Raw genomic sequence first — 16,606 nt, 5'->3', positions numbered from 1 at the left:
TGCCTGGCACTGCAGGAGCACCACCCTCCGAACTCCCACCCCCTACACACTTCCTACCCACCCCACCCTCCCACTCCCACCTCTGCCAAGCTCTAAGTAACAGGCTCCTTTGATGTTAGGTTCCTTTGAAGTTTATAAACAAGCCTCACCTTCTTGGATTGTAGGCTTTAAATTAGTCCTAGCATAAAAGATGGAAATTCTACAGTTTGCTATACAGTGCTCTCTGAGTTCCAAAGATTAGGAAAGGGGCTTTGGAAATGCCATGACCTCTGCCAGTGACAATGACGTTAGCATTTCTTTTCTCTTCCCCTCTTCCTCCATCTCTTCCTCCTGTCCCATCCCCCCTTCCCACCACTCCATGGCCATTCCCCCCCACCCCCATTCCTTTGCTAGGTAGCCCAGGATAGCTTTGAACTCATACTCTTCCTGCTTCAGCCACCAGAGTACTGGGATTATAGGCTTATGCAATCATGCCAGCTCCCTTTTCTATTTTCTAAGTAAGAACGGACTGTTGCAACAACATGCTCTGCAAAGTCAGTCATTTAGACATTCGTCATATGCTTCATCATCTCTAAAAATAATAATGGAAAAAAACCTGCCCACTTACCAAACAAAGGTCCCTCCCTCCCGGTCTCTCTCTCCCATCAACTCTCTCACTCTTCCTCTCTTTTCTGTCTCTAAGTCATCCCCAATGTCAAGTCAACACACCTAGTTCTGACTTCTACTATCATTGATTACTCTTGCTCATATAAATAATTCCCTAATTTTAAGCTACACTGTGTTTTTTTAAAAAATGTTAGTTCTTATTTTATGTTTTAAACAGAACGCCAGGACTAAGAGAAAACCTAGGAACATGACCTATTCTGTGTGTATATATTTTACAATTAGAATAAAATGTCTAAAATGTTAAAAAAAAAATAAAGAATAGATTAAGTTTACAATGAACCAATAATCCTGGCGACTTAACCATTCACCCAACTAATGCCCACAAGACAATTACTAACGACAATGACTAATTGTCTTAGCTAAACTGTCATGATGTGTTGAAGCTTATTATTAGGCAGCTGCCACCATTGTCCCCAGAGGTGACTGCATTTCAGAACTGGGCAAGGTGATGCCACATCTCTCTTTCCAAAATCTCTTGGGCTTTCTGAGGTTTAATTAGTTAATGCTCACAATGTGCCCTGAGGTCATCAAATGTGACATGCTAGCTCAGAGAAAAGTCAAGGCCATGCTATTATGTGGCACTCAACTGAAAACATGACCACAGCTACAACTTTGTTGTTTTATGACTTCCACCACTTCAGTAGCTTCAGAGTCACAAACGGCAGATTATTTTAGCAGAGGGGGGGAGACACAATTTTTCATGTGTAATATCTGGGTAAGAGTACTTATCTGAAGTTTACCACTGGGCTAATGAAGCTAAAGGTTCAACTGCCTTCCTGGTACAGGCCACTCCCAAAGCACAGCATCCAATGCTACTCTCATAATTATGATTCTCTTTAGAGAGGATCCCAGGTTTATCTAGGGCTCAGATGCCAGTACACGCTGCATCTACTCTGCTGCTTCTCAGATGAACAGTACATGGGTAGTGCACATAGTATATTTTGAAGGCTTTACAAAGAAATAGTGTGTGTTGTTACATTCATTTTAAATATGCATCAAAAATCCCAACAGTTTTTATACTAGAAAGTAAAGTGATCTTAAAAGAGTAAGTGTTTAGAGAGAGTCACAGTATTTCACAAAAGAATTTGAGAGTAACGCAAACTTCTTACAGTAAAACTTACTATAAAGCCAGTCTTTAAAACTGAAGATTATTGGGGCTAGAGATTATTGGTTCAGTGGTTAAGAGCACTGACTGCTTTTCCAGAGGTCCTGAGTTCAATTCCCAGAACCCACAAGGTGGTTCACAACCATCTGTAATAGAATCTGATGCCCTCTTCTGGTGTGTCTGAAGACAGTGACAGTGTACTCATATGCATAAAATAAATCAATAAATCTTAAAACAACAAACAAACAAACAAACAAACAGGATTATTGAGGTAGGAATAGAAAAGAATGGACTAGAAAAATATAGCCAGACATGAAATATTGATGTTAATGATAATACTTCAAATTGGTAAGGAAAGAATAAGCTATATAGTAGTGTTGGCTAACCACATTAGAAAGAAAATTCAACCCCTATTTTCTAGTGAACCTCTAAATTAACTGTAGATAAGATATCCCTGAAGGTTTAAAAATCTATTTGAAATTACTAGAAGAAACTTCAGAAGACTATATGCATGGTCTTATGTGTGGGAAAACTCTTCCTCAAAAATGGAGAGGACAGATGTCACAAAACAAAAATATTATCATATTGGCTACACTAAAAATTTCAAGTTCTGTCAAAAAGTATCCTTTAAAAGCTCTTTTTTTTTTTTTTTTTAGAAAAGTTGTTGCATAACAATTGGAAACAGAACATGAAACTAAAACCTCCCATAATAATAGAATCAACTTTATCCAGTTTCACTGGCAAATTCCACTGAACATTTAAGGAATCAGTATTTCTTTTCTCTCCTTTCAAAGTAGTGTCCTTGGCTGGAGGGGCAGATGAGGGGTTGAGTATTTGTGGAGCATACATGAGGTGATGCTGGGGAAACAGAAACAGGGAAATCCCTGGAGCTTAATGATCAGCCAGCCTAAGAGAAGTAAGTGAGTTTCAGGTCCAGTAAGAGACCCTGCCTCAAAATATAAGGTGGAGGGCAATTGAGAAGACTTCTAAGAGCTAGTGTGTTAAAAAACTAACCCTTGCCACCAACCCTGACAACCTGAGTCCCCTCTCTGGGAGTCACATTGTCAGAGAAATCTGACTCTCAGAAGTTCTTATTTAACCTCCACACACGCGTCATACATGGTACCTGCATAAATATACACACACACATAATTGTAAATATTTTAAAGATTTCTGACATTGACCTCTAGTTCTACATGCACACACACAGATACATACATATTCATTCAATTGTAAACATATCATTTTAAATGATATTTGACTTGTATATTTAGTCAAAAGTAAAAATCAAGTGCATATGGAAGTAAATGTAAAAGACAAAACAAAGGTAGGATACTTAAATAAATTGTCTCAAGCCTATTAGTCTATTCTACTCTGTCCCATCTCAAAAATATCTATGCCTCAAACTTGTAGCATGTTACTTTAATTTTTTTGTTAAAGAATTTCAGCCAGTTTAACATTGGCTTTTAGGGTATGTGGGATCTTTTTTCTTCTTCTTGATTTTTTTATTAGATATTTTATTAATTTACATTTCAGATGTTATCCCCTTCTCCATTTTCTACCCCCCAGAAACCCCTTATCCCATCCCCCCTCCTGCTACTTCTATGGGGATGTGCCCCCACCCATTCACCCACTCCCCCTCTCTGCCCTTGAATTCCCCCACACTGGGGCATCCAGCCTTCACAGGACCAAGGACCTCCTCTCCCACCAATGCCTGACAAGGCCATCCTCCACTACATATACAGCTGGAGCCATGGGTCCCTCCAAGCATGTTCCCAGGCTGGCGATATAGACCCTGGGAGCTCTGGTTGGTTGGTATTGTCGCCCTTCCAATGGGGCTGCAAGTGCCTTCAGCCTTCTCTCTAACTCCTCCATTGGGGACCCCATGATCAGTTCAATGGATAGCTGCAAGGGGGATCTTGTTACCATATAGGATTAAGAACGGTATGGTTGATTGAGCTCAAATCCCAGGTATCTCAGAATTGAGAATGGCAGGAGTGAAGCTATTCCCTACCTGCCTTTACCTACCCTGAAAACATAACCACATCACCCTACTGAGTACCATGGGCATTGGGTTACATAGCATAAACACCTGGTGTTCCCCAAGCTAATGAGTTATCTACATAGGCCCGGAGCATTCAACCAACAAGCTTCACTTCCTGGGCATTGCTTCCCACAAAAGGTGTTTAATCCCTGGTTCACCCTGAATGAAGTATATGCACTCATATCCACCATCAAATAAACCAGTATGAACAAGCAGGGATCATTTCTTCTTTATGGATCGACTCTGGTAAGGCCTTCATTGTAAACAGCTGTGCTTAAATCTTGGGAGGCGGGAGGGAGAGAGGGGAGGCCTTTTTCTCCAGCCCCTCCATACTTTCAAAGCTCACTCTGAATCAGAATGGGGTTCTGCCTGTTCAGGTCTCTGCCTTCCCCTTCCTGCTAGGGATGTGGATGCCCTGAGGGGAAGCATGGATGCAGTACCCAGGAGACTAGGAACCACAACATTCATCCAAGATCCCACTGTTTCTCCTTCTGGTCCAGCGAAGGAAAATACATACTGTGGACCACCATCATGGACTTTGTTCTGCCAGAGCAGCATGTCGGCACCACTCTGGGCATGCTGGTGAAGCAGGACAGAATACGACATTGGCTAGGAATGAACATGTTAGCACCTGATAAAACAAGATTCAGAACTAAACACTGCATGTTGCAAAAATATTTTGTACTGAAAAAGGACATACTCCACAATGACAACCTCACTATCGTGAAACCATGAGCACTGTGATGGTTAATGTAAAGCATGACAAAATCTAGAATCACAGTATGGGCCACTGGGCATGTCTGGGGGTGACGTCCCTGATTGTGTTAGTTGGAGCAGGAAGACCCACCCACTTGTGGGCGGTGCCATTCTCTGGCTGAAATCCTGGACTGGGTTAGTTAGAGAAGGAGCTGAACAGGGACATACCTTCACCATTCTCTGCTTCATAGACTGGCTCCCTCCCTCGAGTTCCTGATGCCATGATAGACTATATTCTAGAACTGTGAGCCAAACAGAACCCTCTCTCCCTACATCACCTGTGTCAGGGTTGCTTATCACAGCAACAGAGAAATAACTGAGACAGGTACTGAACCATCTAAGGGAATAAAGTGAGAGCTTTGCAAATACCTGGAGAAATGGGCAAGACAACAGTGAAGCAAGAAATGTCACTTTCTCAGAGTTATGCCAAGTCAGCAATAATAGGGATACAGACGAGTTGAGGATCATTAATAAGCTGTTTTTCACAGTGTGACATGAAATTCTAAACTCTGAACAAAGAAGACACATTCACACCATTCAGAAGTCCAGTGTCCAAGAACTGACCCTATATCAGGCTAGAGTAAAAGACATTCATTCAAACAGGCTATTTTTCTAGACAACACACACACACACACACAAATGGAGACTAAATACAATAGAGTCAACATACAATGATAATAATCATACCAACTGGCAACCAAACTACTTCCCTAAATAAATTTTAGCTAAAAGAGACTACAATTACAAGTAACAATTATTCATAAAATAACAATAATGAGAATATTAACATCAACATTACTTGATAATAGTTATGAGATACAGGTGGATTGACACCACCAGTGATGTAGTAAATTATTTAAACTGAGGACATGTTGAGTGATAAGGAGAGAGAGGAAGTAACACTATTTGAATGAGCAGAGTGTCCTGTAGACACAGCTTCTTTGACCACATCTCTGAAGGAGTTTCCGGTCTAAGAGAAGACTGACAACCCCTAGCACTTGGAAATTGAGTTCAACTACTAGTACCCCAGGGGGTCCCTAGGAAAGGAATTTGGTCTTTCATCTTGCAGAAAGAGTCAAAAATTATTTAGGGAGGAGACAAAGGTGGCTTAGAAGCAAGTAGCATTGCATCTCTGTAATTTGGAGTCAACCAGAAAATAGCTTCTCAGCAAGGTGGGTGTGTGAGGGGGCACACACATGGTTAATATCAAGCAGGGAGACTTAGATGCAGAAACCCTGGTTATCAGAGGAGAGAGCTAGACAGAGTGCATTCACATTTGGCAGGCAGCAAGCAGCACAGCCCATCTGCAGAGAGAAGTGACAGAGAGGGACGGGAGAAGCACTTGCAGGAGAGCATGCCACACTCAGCTGATCCATGGAGTGACATTTCTTAGAATTATGGGATCTTGGATTCTTTGAAAACCACAAAAACGTAAGAATACGTGGGGTTTTTTTTTTTTTTTTTTTTTTTTTTTTGTTTTTTTTTTTTTTTTTTTTTTTGTTTTTGTTTGTTTGTTTAAGAATATAGTCTATGTGGGGCTACTTGGGACTGACTATGACTTGCCTCGTGCTCTAGCACAGGCATGTTTTTGCAAGCTGCAACTAGTTTCTGCAATTGTGTGATGTTTGGAATTCTGAGAACTTTTCAGAGCACTGATAGGTGGTGATGCTGGTTGTTGGTCATTTAGGGAGATTGGTTGTGACTTGTTAGTAGCTATGCTCAAAGAAGAAACAAAAGGAGAGAAATCAGATTCAGGGATTTTCCTAATTCCTCCCTCCCTTCTATCCTTCTTTCTCTCTCATCTAGTGATAGATGAGATAGATGATAGATGGTGAAACCAGGGGGATGAAGGGTGGGGAAAAGAAGAAGCCACACAAGTAGCAAAGACCGGCTACAGATTGGGACTACACACTGGCACTGGAGACATACTCTGCACGTTCCAATGTAAAAGCACAGTGCTGTATGGGAAGGCAGCTTTGAGAAGGTCACACCCAAGCTTGCTTCTCTGGGTAACACAGCATAAGCCTTTTCTTTCCCTGTAACCTAAAGTAAGTGTTGCCATGGTGCCACTGCCAATATCTACCATGTGGTCCAGTGAGATGCCATCCAACCACCACTGAAGAAAGATCACTGACAAATACATGCAGAGGGATCTGGGATAAAATTTAGATCTCTCTCTCTTTAAAATCAGAGGCTATGGTGGCCACTGAGGAGGGTCAGGACTGAGGTGACATGTGCAACTATGTCCAGGGACTGGCCGTGTTACCTGACTTAAGAAGTTAGGTTCAGCCACTAACCCTCAGTGAGCCAATTAAAGAAGAAGTAATAGAGAAAATAGAGAAAGACAGTTTATCCAATGTGGCCACACTGGAAAGGAGCAAAGAGGTACAAGAACATGAGGTTTAGGTTTGAATTGAGGGCAAGAGGAATACATAACTAAGCACTCTTGTTCATGGTGTGCTTCTGTTCACTGGCCCACTGTTTTGACTCCAGTGGCACCTGCAAGGTGATCTGACAAGTCAGAACTGTGTAAAATGTCTTTAACTCTATTTGGAGGTATCCGTTTTGTTTTACGTGTCCAAAGCACGGTTCATCAGTGGAAGCCAAGGCAGGAATTCCAGCAGAAACCATGGATGATGCTCTTGGCTCACGGAGGGACACTCTTGACTGGGTTGCTCTCAACTTGGGCTGTTGGTGAGACTTTCATATGTGAGTCTGTATTTATATTGCTTCCATCCTTCCCTCTTCCCCATTCCAATTCCTCTCATGGCCCCCCATTCCCTCTCAAATTCACGTCTCTTCAAGTATTACTGTTACATATATACATATGTGTATATACACACATAGAACCATCTGAGACCATTTAGTTTATGCTCATATGTACATGTGTTCAGGGCCTACCACTTGGGATGAGATAACCTACCAGGAGTTTGCCCCTGATCTCTCACTACAGCCTTTGGACACTCTGTGGGATCTTCCTTGTCAACTGTCATTGTACTGGTCTGGTTTAGGTGACCATATTGTTGAGATTTCATGGATACAGCTTCCTTGTTATAAAATCTCTTTGATTTATTTTATTGGTTTATTTATTGTGTATGTCTGTGTCCATACTGTGCTCCTGTTTCTAACCCTGTTCGTGTGTGTGTGTGTGTGTGTGTGTGTGTGTGTGTGTGTATGTGTGTGTGTGTGTTGGGGTGGGGAACAGTGTAAAATACCTTTCTGGGAGACAAATTCTTCTGGCCGGCACCAGGCTCCAGCCTCCAGCCTTTTCTTTCTCCCAGCATGAGACTCCTGGGGAAATTCCAATTCATGGGGTCTATTGTTTCCACAGGCTGACTGACAGCCAAGAGGAGGAGCACAAGGATCTCTCTTCTTATGATCTTCACTCCTACTGAGATGGTTACAGCCTCAGGAAACCATAATTGTATGTGGTAGAAAGTACCAACTCAGCTGCAGTTTCTGGACAGTGATGTGTGCCCTGCTCTAGGCGTGGCCTTCAGAGATCACCTGAAATACCCATCATGCCTGCAGCTATATGGAGAAAATCTGTCTGGAGTGGGCTACAGCCCAGGGAACTTTGGTTCCATACTACCCCACACGAGTGAGCAAGGAAACAAGGCTTTTCCAACAGGGCTGCATGCCCACTCAGGCCATGCTCACTGCCTGAGTGGTAAGCAACACATAAAACAAAAGACAAAAAAAAAAAAAAAAAAAAAAAGCCCAAACCCCACAATAAAACAATAAACCAGTAAATTTCTCACAGACTGTGCTCTATCCAAGGGGTGCATGGCACAAGAAGCCACAGATTAATATAAGTATAAATCTTTTTTAATCTTTAAAAATATTTATATTAAGAGGCTAGAGATATGGCTCGGGTTAAGAGCACTTACTGCTCTCAAAGGACCCAGGTTCAGTTCCCAATACCCACATGGCAGCTTAACTGTCTGTAACCCCATATCCAGGATTCTGACATCCACTGAAGGCACCACTGAAACGTGATATACAGACACAAGTAGGCAATATACAAACACATAAAATACGTCTAAATATATGTGTGGATATCTATTAATATCTTGTTTTCTTTTTAGTATTTGGTTTGTATATATTTCTATAGCATTGCTTCTTTATATATATGTAATTATTCTTTTTTGAGTTTTTTGGGTTTTTTTGTATTTTCTCTTCTGCTTCCAATACTAAAACTCATTTATTGCTCGGTCTCTCTGTCTCCGCTCTCCACCTTTCTCCTTTCTTCCTCTCTACATTTTGAATATTCTAACTTGGGTCTTCCATTTTTCTTCTTTCTCCCATCTTTACTTTTAAAAATGCATCTCTATAATTTTTTGGTTTATGTTACTTTTGCTTCTACCTTTCTTATCATTATTGGATTTGTGGAGGCTGGGCCAGTGAACATGCTGTGGGTAAGGGCTCTTTTTGCCAAGCTCGATCACCTGAGTTCAACCCCAGGAATCCATATAGTGGAAGGAAAAAAAAAAGCTGGCTCCTCAAAATTGTTCTCAAACCTCAGCACTCACTAGCATGCATGCATGCTTGCACTAGTGTTGACACACCACTAATCAATAATCAGTACATGGACAACCACGTTGGCTCAACAGTTAAAGGTGCTTGCCACCAAACCTAGTAGTCTGAGTTCAGTATACAGTACAAATAGTAGAGGGAGAGAGAGAGAGACAGAGAGAGAGAGAGAGAGAGAGAGAGAGAGAGAGAGAGAGCCTCCCCACACATAAGCGTGAATCCTAATTCTGCCATTTTGTCAATTTTCTGAAGTTGCTTTCTTATGTCTTGTTTCCTGATCCGCTTTTCTAGTGGGACTTACTCTTTCCTGACCTCTAAGACTGTTTTTATCTTCCTATTATGTGTATGAGATTCTTTTAAGAAATCTTCTGTAATGCTGGTTAGTGGCCATAAATTTTGTTGGTTTGGTTTGGTTTTGGTGTTTGTTTGTTTGTTTGTTTTATATTTACTCTGAATGTAAATGGTCTTGGTTTTCAAAATAAAAGATGTACACCATAGCTGAGGTTGTGATTCAATTAACAAAGGACTTTCCTAACATGACCAAAACCCTGAGATCAATTCTCAGTACCGCATAAAACCATGGTGGCACAAAGTCTAGAATCCCAACACCTGGGAGGCTAAGGCAGATCAGAACTTCAAGGTTACCCTTAGCAAATGACAAGTTCAAGGCTCACCTGAGCTACTAAGGATGAATAAAAAAGCCAGCCGCTTCAGCAGCAGGAAGAGGAAGGTTGGGGAGGGGGGAGGAGGGAAGAGGAGAGAGGACACTATGCATTGATAAGGGAGAATATATCAAGAAGGCAGTTGTAATGTACATAATTTCACAGAGTAAACCATACCAGTCTAGAAATAAAGAACTGTGCAATGCATTAGTAGCAGGTGCCATTAGTACTCTATTCTCATTAAGAGAACAACAAATCAACAAAGAGACATCGGCTAAACTATACCACAGATGAAACAGATTCAATAGATCAACCGTCATCTACAGGTGTGCCACACAAGTGCTGAATACAGTCTTTTTGGCAGTTCAAGGAATTCTCTATAAAGTAGAGAATATTTGGGTTATTAAATCTAACTAGCAAACACATAACTTTTGTTTCATTTTTCTATTTCTGTAAAAAAAAAAACCAAAAATAAAACAAAACAAAAAACCCCACCATGACAAAAGCAACTCATAAAAGAAATTGGTTTAATTTAGGCTTTGTTGTCTCAAGAGGGTTAGATCCATGGTGGCCTTGAAAGGAAGGGCATGGCAGCAGGAATAGCTGAGAGGTTACATCTTGATCCTCAAGCAGAAGGCAGCAGGGGTGGGGGTAGGAAAGGAAGGACTGAGAATGGCACATACCTTTTGAAACTTTAATCCTCCCGACACACTGCCACCACAGGCCACACCTCCTAACCCTTTCCAAAGAATTCTATCAACTGGAGACCAAGAATTCAAATAAATGAGCCTAGAAGAGCCATTCTCCTTCAAACCACCACAACACACAAATAATAACTGAAATAATTGCTTACATTCTGTCAGATTATAAATGGAAAAAAACTAGATATCAACTGCAAGAGAAGTTATGCAAGCACATGGAGAATGAATGACATACTTCAGAACAGTTATTGGGACATTGAAAAAATAAAGAAAGACTTAAAAGACTTCCTACAATAAAATGAAAATGAAAACACTGTATAAAAGCTGTGGGACAGAGCAAAGGTAATTATATGACTATTAACATATACATTAAAATGAAATCATAGAGAGGCTGGTGAGATAACTCAGTTAGTAAAGGTACTTGTAGCCAAGCCTGATGACCTGCATTCAATCCCTAGAACACACACTATAGAGAGAGAGAACTGACTCGGACAATTTGACCTTTGACCTCTGACCTCCACATGGGTACAAACACACACTGTCCCCCACCCATACTAAATAATAAATAAATAAATAAATAAATAAATATCATTAAAGAGAGATGGAGGGAGAGAGAAAGAGAGAGAGAGATCTCAAAAATAACCAAATGATACATTTCAAGGTCTTAGAAAACCAGAACAATCCAAACTAGAAGAGAAATAATAAACATTAGAGCAGAAATCAGTAATATTTCACAGATTGACACAGTAACAAAAAGTCTCCACACAAAGATAAAGCCTAGGACCCGACAGACTCACTGTCAAATCTTACAAGAACATTAAAGAACTAACAGCAATATTCTTTAAACAATTCCATAAGGCAGAGAGGGAAGAGGGTTTCTAAATGTGTTCTATAGAACAAGCATTACACTGATACCAAAACTGGATACGATTTTAATAAAAACACACACAAGAAAGCTATAGACCAACATCTGATAAACAGGATACAAAATAATAAAATACTTACAAAGTGTGGTAATATATTTAAAAAGACCAGCCCCCAAAATCAAGTTAACTCCATTCTAGGGATGCCAGTATGGTTCAATATATACAAATTTATAAATGTAATACAACATACAAAAAAAAGCCAAAATCACATAATCTTCTGTATAGTTTCAGAAAAATGCCTTTGACAAAGGTTAACATCTTTTCATGATAAAAGCCTGGAGGAAACAAGATACAGAAAGATCGTAACTTAACATATCAAATGATAATTAAAATAAACCCATGGTTTATATCATACTAATGTGTATAAACAGAAAGCATTTCCTCTAAAATCAAGAACAACACAAGGATAGTCACTCTTGTGGCTTCTGTTCAATATGGCACTTGACTTTTTGACCAGTGCAATAAGGCAGGAGAGATGAAAAAGCTGAGTGGTGGTAGCACATGCCTTTAGTCCTAGCACTTGGGAGGCAGAGACAGGCAGATATCTGTGAGTTCAAGGCAAGGCTTGTGTACAAATCAAGTTCCAAGACAAGCAGGGCTACACAGAGAAACCTTGTCTCGAAAAAACCAAACCAAACACCAACAAAGAGACAGAGAGAGAGAGAGAGAGAGAGAGAGAGAGAGAGAGAGAGGAAGAAGAGGAGGAGGAAGAGGAGGAGGAAGGAAAGAAAGAAAGAAAAAGCATTAATAAGGCAACTACAGTAGAAAGGACAAAATGAATTCAAAGAAAGTAGGAATCAGAAACAAAAAATAACAGTAGTAATTAATAAATTCAAAAAGAAATCTTAAAGTTGAGGGTCTACTCTAAAAGCGAAGTTGAAAAAGCCAATTAGAGGGGGCTAGGGAGATGGCTCAGAGGTTAAGAGCACTGGCTACTCTACCAGTGGTCCTGAATTCAATTCCCAGCAACCACATAGTGATTCGTAATGAGATCTGGCGCCCTCTTCTGGTGTGTAGGCATACATGTAGGCAGAACACTGTATACATAGTAAATAAATAAATCTTTTAAAGAAAAGGCCAATTAGACAGAAAAGTCTAATTGAGGGAGGAGGTAAAAAGGAAGATGGCGCTAAGAAAGGATATAACCACAAGATGGGAAAAGAGAAGAAATCTAGTGGAATCTGAGTCCCCACCACTGGTGAACATCAAATCAGAAGCAGAAACCAGGAAATTTAAGGAGCACATTTGCCTAAGTGGTCCACGGAGCAGCAACCAGCGGGCACAGAAGCAGCACAGGCCAGAAGGGCTGACTAAGGACACACGAGGAGACCTCAGCTGCAAGGACCAGTGGTGCCGTCCTGGAATTCCAGCTGAAATGACAAGGGTGAAATAAGAAGAGATGGTTCCAAGTATGAGAAATATGGGTGGAGCCAACATAGAAGTCAGGAACAAAGAAACTGGCCTGGGATGCACATGGAGAAACTTCTCAGTAGGAGAAGAAAATGCCCCTCTTGCAGGAAATATGGCGGTGATTCAGCCTCATAGCGCTAACCTTAGAAGAGAAGGACCTGCAGCTAACTCTCTTTCCTCCCTCCCTCCAACCCCCCATCAACTTAAGGTGGTTCCTTATGTGATGGAGGAGAGCTGGAATCTTGCAGGTTTGGAGCCAAATCTGGGACTAATTTTAGTCATCTCCTCTGACCCCTGACCCCCCCCCCAAAAAATGGCATTCATTGTCCATCTCTGTGCTTGACTGAACATCCTTGTGACTCTCAGGTAAAACCCATTTTAGAATATCCAATCAGATCTCTTAGCTTCGCCTAACCCAAAGGCCATGATATTATCAAAGAGCATCTGGGAAGCAAGGCAGTGACTTCTGGGCTTCCCTGAACCCTCCCCACCTGATGTTTCCACCGCCATATTTGAACATGCTTTGATTTATAACTTTCTTTGTTCTGTTCCTATAAAAAAAAAAAAAACTTCATAAAACTTAACACATCAGACCATCTATTTGGGGTAATCTGAGTTTGTGTCCCCGGGCTATGGACACTCACATTTGGCTCCAGAAAAAAAACTATATTTTACTATTTTCCTGGGAGACCTGTGTCTGTGCACTGACAGGGACACGTCTGTGTAAGAGAAGCTGGGTATTACAAAAGGTGCTTTTTGTAGAACCAGTTTTGTGTTCTCCTTGTTTTTCTCTTGACCACCAAATATTTTATGTAGATTTAAATCAGCAGTCAATAAAGAGGATGGAGTCTCTTTCCTTGTGGAGCTAGATGTAAACACACAAACATACATGTACACACATACATGTATGTGTGTGTATATATATATGTCTCTATATATGTATATATGTATACACACATATATATACACTGGTATGCCTGTGTGTATGTGTGTATATATATATATATATATATGTATGTATATATGTATGTATGTATATATACACACATACATATACACTTGTGTGTGTCTGTGTGTGTGTCTGTGTGTGTATCCCCAGCCATGGATAACAACTTATCTTCAATGTTAGTGGTCCTTTTCAAGAAAAAAAAAATCAAATTTTCTAACAGTGATTCCAAAAGACCCAAAAGACCCCTGAAGAGATAAAGAGGCTTCCAAGGCACCTCACCCAGGTCTGGCTGAGTAAGCCATGAGGCCTTAGAGGTCAGAAAACACCAAAGACCCAGCAAAATACAGGGGGACCCAGTAGCAGGGGAGCTGGCTACCGGGCATCAGAAGCACTACATTCCCCTTGGTTTGCTGCCATGTACGAAACTGTGTTTTTAGTAATTACTTCCCCTGTTTCTTCCCTCAGATTAAATTTGGTCCACGATAGGTTAAGAGTTGTCAAAATAAAAACACATTTATAAGCAAGGCAGAACTCAGGGCTACCCGCATGTAATGGGTGCAGCCCACTGACGGCCAATTTAATCAAGGGGGAATTCAGAGTATTCATAGAGAGCAATTGATTTTCAAGAGAAAAGTCAGCAGGATCAAACAGCCAGTTGGGATGAAAATCCCTTCATTCACCCCTATTGCTGTGTTTGCTACCAACCAGCTCCTGCCTCCGTATAGTGTAATAGCAAAATTACTGTAATTATCCTACAGCGCAAGTGGCATATCAACATTATTTTAAACATGGATTTTTTTGCATAATCTTTCATTATTATCATCCAGCCTCCCATTTGAAAATGGAAAACAACAACAAACTGTGATGTAGCCCAAAGGAAAAAAAAGGTCACCAGAGAGAACAAATCAAAGGGTTATTTACATGTGAATATACTGAGATGTGTTTTACAGTCAAATACACTCTTGAAATTCATTAAATGCTTTCTCCCCTGCTTCATAAATATGGGCAAAAAAAGACATCACCTACTGGGAAAATAATCCCAGCACATAATGATCATAAGGAATATAAATAAAGCCACTTTCCTTTCAAAGACCTCCAGGCCCTGTATCAAAGCATTTGTGTTTCTGCCACTGTGAAATGAATCTGACCGCTGGAGAGCAGGGTTGAGTCCTATCACAGGTTGCTCCCCCAGCAAAAAAAGGGGTGGGAACGCCGAACCCCTTCATCTTGCTCTCTGCAAAAATAATGGATTCGGAGGCAGCTGCCTTCTTCTGGGGCTGCTCTTGTTTTTGAAATCCTGCAAAGGGCTTAGAAGCCAGCACTGGAATGAAGACGGAAAATCAGTAACAGGTTTTGCTAAACAACCAAAAGGCCCACCCAGCAGGCCTGAGGCACCGGCCCTGCCTGTTAGCTCTCTAGCTTGTAGCTCTGCTTCAGAGTCCTCCTGGCATGTTACAAACCCAAAGATGTCCCCTGAGGTCCTCTTGCAAGAGCCTAAACTGTCTTTCTTGAGGACGAGTTGGCCTGCACACAGGTCTGGTATAGTGGACTTGTTTTCTAGACGTTTCTATGTACCACTGCCATGCACATAATTCTAGACAATCAAAATAGAAGGAGTAGTTAAAGCCCTGGAGATGGCATTAGTTTTCCCTTTTTTATCTTCAAGTGCTAAAGATATATTTCTCTGGAAAATAAAAATAAATAAATAAATAAATAAAAATAAAACTAATAGATAGATAGATAGATAGATAGATAGATAGATAGATAGATAAATGTTTTAAAAGGCCAGAATTCAGGGCTGACAGTACAACGGCTCAGTAGCAGAGTACTTGCCTGGCATGCACACAGTCCTGGGTTCAATCCAGAACACAAGTCATTTAAAACAATGACAATTCTGATGGACATAAATCTCAGCTGACATATTAAAGCATATTATATAGAGTGGCTGACTTTGTGACCACTTCCAGGTTTACTATCATAGCCTTGCAACTTTGGTCATGAGGCACTGAAGACCCTACAGGCTTATGGAAAGAAAGGCAGCAGGAAGAGAGGGAGGGACCTGATGTTGATGATAAGAACTGGAGATTGAAACTGGTCAGGAAAACCAGCATCCCTGCAGCAGTGGTCCCTACAAAGCCCTGATAGAGGTTGCAATGTGGGGACACACGGTTCTGGGTCCTCTTATTTTGTCATCTCCTATGAGCACCTCTGCCTAGAGGCTGCCTGACCTTGATGACATCTGAGAAGAGGTACCTGGTTGAGCCAAATAGACTCGCCATTTAATAGGTTAAATGAAGCCAATAAGGTGAGCGCCCTAAGCGAACATTGAACATGACTAGCAGAGTGCAAACCATATGAAGAAATAGAAAGCCGGTGGCCGTAGGCAAGCCAAGCAAGGAGGGAAGCCTCAGAAAGAAACCTGCGACGGGCCTTGATCTCAGCAGACTTCAGACTTTGGAACTGAGAGATAAATTTCTGTTGTTTAGCGTATTGCCAGGGAAATCTGGAAGAAACCAGGGACAAAGACACCTCGTTTATAATGCTTTCTTATTAATATAAAATCCTGGGGAGCCCCCACTTAAAGAATTGCGGAGAACTGAGGTACAGGCTGTACACACAAGGACAGGAACTGTGCCGTGCTCTGTGCATGAGAATCTCATTTCTGTCTGAAATCTGTGTGAAGGAAGGAAGACTGGAACTGGGGAGAGAAAGTGGAACCTCAGGAAGACAGGCAGAAAGACTTGGAAGGTTTAATAGACAATAGACAATAGCTCACTGATGCAGTTTGGGGATTTTGTTTTGTTTTTCTTTTGGCTCCAGTACATACAAAGTGAACTTGGTATCTTTAGCCCAA

General features: G+C 41.0%; 1 protein-coding gene across 5 annotated transcripts in view; it reads right to left on the bottom strand.

Annotated features, from left to right (window-relative positions):
• Nucleotides 1-16,606, bottom strand: part of Cfap61 (cilia and flagella associated protein 61) — a 272,260-nt gene that overhangs the window by 202,844 nt on the left and 52,810 nt on the right. The window lies entirely within an intron of this gene.

This window comes from Arvicanthis niloticus, chromosome 2 (genome assembly GCF_011762505.2).
Source record: "Arvicanthis niloticus isolate mArvNil1 chromosome 2, mArvNil1.pat.X, whole genome shotgun sequence".
NCBI classification, from domain to species: domain Eukaryota; kingdom Metazoa; phylum Chordata; class Mammalia; order Rodentia; family Muridae; genus Arvicanthis; species Arvicanthis niloticus.
The sequence above is the reverse complement of the archived record's forward strand: the minus strand, read 5'-3'. Positions and strand labels throughout refer to the sequence as shown.